Raw genomic sequence first — 3,305 nt, forward strand, 5'->3', positions numbered from 1 at the left:
CACATTTTCTTTATTTTATTAAAAATATAGGCAGCACTTATATTTTATGAATTGAAATAGCTTTATATTTATCATTTTATGCTTTTCTCTTTTAATAATATTTTAAGCTCATATAACCTTGAGTCAACACAATCCATATACCTGTCTTTTTAATGCTTATAGAGTAGTTCAGCATGTAAATATGCCACAGTTTGCTCATCTATATCCGTATTTTTGGACATATGTGTTGTTTCAAATTTCTTTCTACTACAAATAATGGGACTATGAAGATTTGTTTAGACCAGTGGTTTTTAAAATGATCTCTTTGGGGTCATATTGCTGTAAAGATGGATTTCTTAGAAAAAAGACACAAATATTTTATTACACATTCCCAGACTGCTTTCTAGAAAGATTGAAATAATTTTGTAGTATTATCAACAATGTGTTTTCCTGAAGTCACATCCTCATTGGATTGCTTACATTCTTGTTTATTGTTGCTAGCTTACTGGGTATGCAATAGCATCAAATTTGCTTGAAAGTGCTGTGGAATAACATACTGAATATTCTTAGAAGCTACATTGTAGGGAGTGGGGAAGCCAGGCCCTTAAGATGTTAGAAGTTTTTGTCTGGATTAAGGATCTCATAGGTACCAGCTTGAAACTTTGCGAAAGACAGTGAAGCTGTACCTTTGATCTGAATTTCACATGGAAGCTGTTTTTTACTTTCTTCTAGGGAAGTGCCCTAGATTTCATCTTTGCCTAAAGGCCATTTCTTACTGAGAAATTTGTATTGCCTCAAAGACTTCCCTAGGCCCTCTATATTTCTTCTAAATTCTGTTTGAATAATTCTTTCTTCAGTCCATTCCTTTCTTATAGTTTATCATAACATCAAAAACTAAGAGAAGCCGATTGACACTTTAAACATTTGTCTGGAAATCTCCTTATCCAGACCCTCAAGTTCATGAGACATACTTTCTATTTGCAATGTTATCACAGGCAATGGATTCAATAAAATTTCTCCTCATATATAAATGTCATACCCTTGCTTCAAGATTCAATAGCATGTCCTCATGGCTCTCCTGGTTCTCACTAGCAGTTTTCCTGTGAATCTTCAGGCCTTTATATACCTTTTGCTCCCAAAGCCAATCCTTTATAATTTATCTTTTTCTTACAGCAGCATCACAGGCAGCGGCCACTCTCTGTTTCAGTGTCTATCACGTGTAACAAATCACAAACTTAGTGACTTAAGACAACCGTCATGCTATTGATCATGATTCTGTTGGTTGATTGGTTTTAGTGGGGAGGTTATTTTGTTCCATGTGATGGCATCTGGGTTACAGATGCCAGACTGGGCTGGAATGTCCAAGATGGCTCATTCATATGACTGAGAGGTAGTGCTGGCTGTCAACTGGGAGCTCAGATTGAGCTGTCAAACAGAGGGCTTCTACCCAGTGCAATCCAGTTCTTTGCTGTATGCTTCCGAAATGTCACCTAAGTTTTAAATGATCAACTTAGAAACTTATACCTAAAAGAGACAAATTTCTCAACCAAAGAAAGTAGCACTCTGTGAACTCTGGATTCTTCCAACTCTCTGTGGCTCCTGTGATGAGTGGGCATACCTCCCTGCGTGTGGGCTGTTCCCATCCAGATGAGAACGGGGCTGTGGTTGCCTTGGAGAATCACAGGGAAGAAAATGAGTAGAGGCTTGATCTCTGGTGCCTGCCTGATGCTATCAGGGCACATAGCTTTAAAAGAATACACTTGTATGGTGTCCGTTCTCTTTAGGTCAATGAAAATAGCCAAATCCATATTTTATTTTATTATTCTTTTAAATACACACTCCTCATAAATTATCTTTCTAATTAAAATCTAACCATCATATCCTCCTAATACCCATATTTTAATATTTGAGAATTTCCTTCATATCAGCTATACCCAGCAGTACACATCAGCTGACTGCATAATACTCATTTGGGGACACTTACAATTTTATTAATTTCACATATTTATTATGTCTCTACCTTGTTCTAGTACTGGCATGTCCTCCAGAAGTGGGGATACAGGAATGAACAAAACAAAGTTCCGTCTCAGTGGCCTTACCCTTGAATGTGGAGAAATAATTGATAAACATAAAAAATATTGATTAGATGGTTACAGATGCTATGAAGAAAGATAAAGCAGAGTGAGAGTCATGGAGGTGAGGGGAAGGGAACATGAGATTTTAGAAGTCAGAGATGACCAATAAGGAACATATGAGCAAAGGACTGAAGGAAGTAAGAACAGAGGCTTGCGGCTGCATACCGGGAAATCCGACAGAGTCATTGTGTGAAGGGGAGTATGTGCAAAGGTCCTTAGGAGCATACTAGTATTTCTCATTTCTTCTCTTTTTATTCTTATTATTTATTTATTTTTTTTTTGTGGGACCCTTGCCGGCGGCCAGGGAACGAGCGCTGCAGAGGCTGCAGGCGGCCTCGCAGCCCAGCGCTCAACCACTGCACCACCAGGGGAGGCCCTCTTCTTTTTTTAAAAGATTTGTTTATTTATGCATACAAGAACTGGGGTATAAGTCAGAGGTGCGGGGGTGAGAGGATTCACCAGAGACAGAGTGGGGAACAGAACAGGCAGACTGACTGAAATACACTGCTGAGGGGAGCAGCGGGCAAGCCAGGAGAGGTCTGCTGCACCCTATGGGTAGCTCCCTGGCTGGCAGGGGATCGAACTAATGCTGCAGAGGCTGCGGATAGCTTCACAGTGCTGTGCTTAAACCTTGTGCCACCAAAGAGGACTGGAATCTGAGTTTTAAAAAATATTCTCTAGGTGAATCTGAGGCATGACCAGCTTTCAAAACCAGTGATTTGGGAGGAGAAATCACACCCCTCTTGCTTCTGAAGTCTTACCTCTCTGCCTGACTCTGCTCTTACCTCATCCTCAGCCCTGGCTCCAGCTGTACTCTTCCTCAGCACAGCTCTGCTGCCCTCATTGTTTGCCTTTATTTGTCCTCCCTGGTTATTTTCTGCTAATCTGAAGCTGCCAAACTCCAGGAAGCTGCCCACTCACACCTTGGAGGTTAAAACCACACTGTGACTAGATTTATCTTCCACCAATGCCCTTTTGTTTCATCTTGTCACTTCCCTGTCAGAATCTTTCCCATGCCTCTGCCTCCCCTATAGATAGAGTCCAACCTGCGGGTCCTTTCCAGTCAGGCCCCAATCAATCACCCCACTCTGGGGTCATCCAATTGTGCCACCCAAAAATCATCCTCAGAGGGTCCAGGATTTATTTGCTTTTCTTCAGAAAAAATATGGAAACTGCCATGTCTGGTGCTTT

This window comes from Talpa occidentalis, unplaced genomic scaffold (assembly GCF_014898055.3).
Source record: "Talpa occidentalis isolate TD23 unplaced genomic scaffold, MPIMG_talOcc4v2.1, whole genome shotgun sequence".
Taxonomy (NCBI): Eukaryota; Metazoa; Chordata; class Mammalia; order Eulipotyphla; family Talpidae; genus Talpa; species Talpa occidentalis.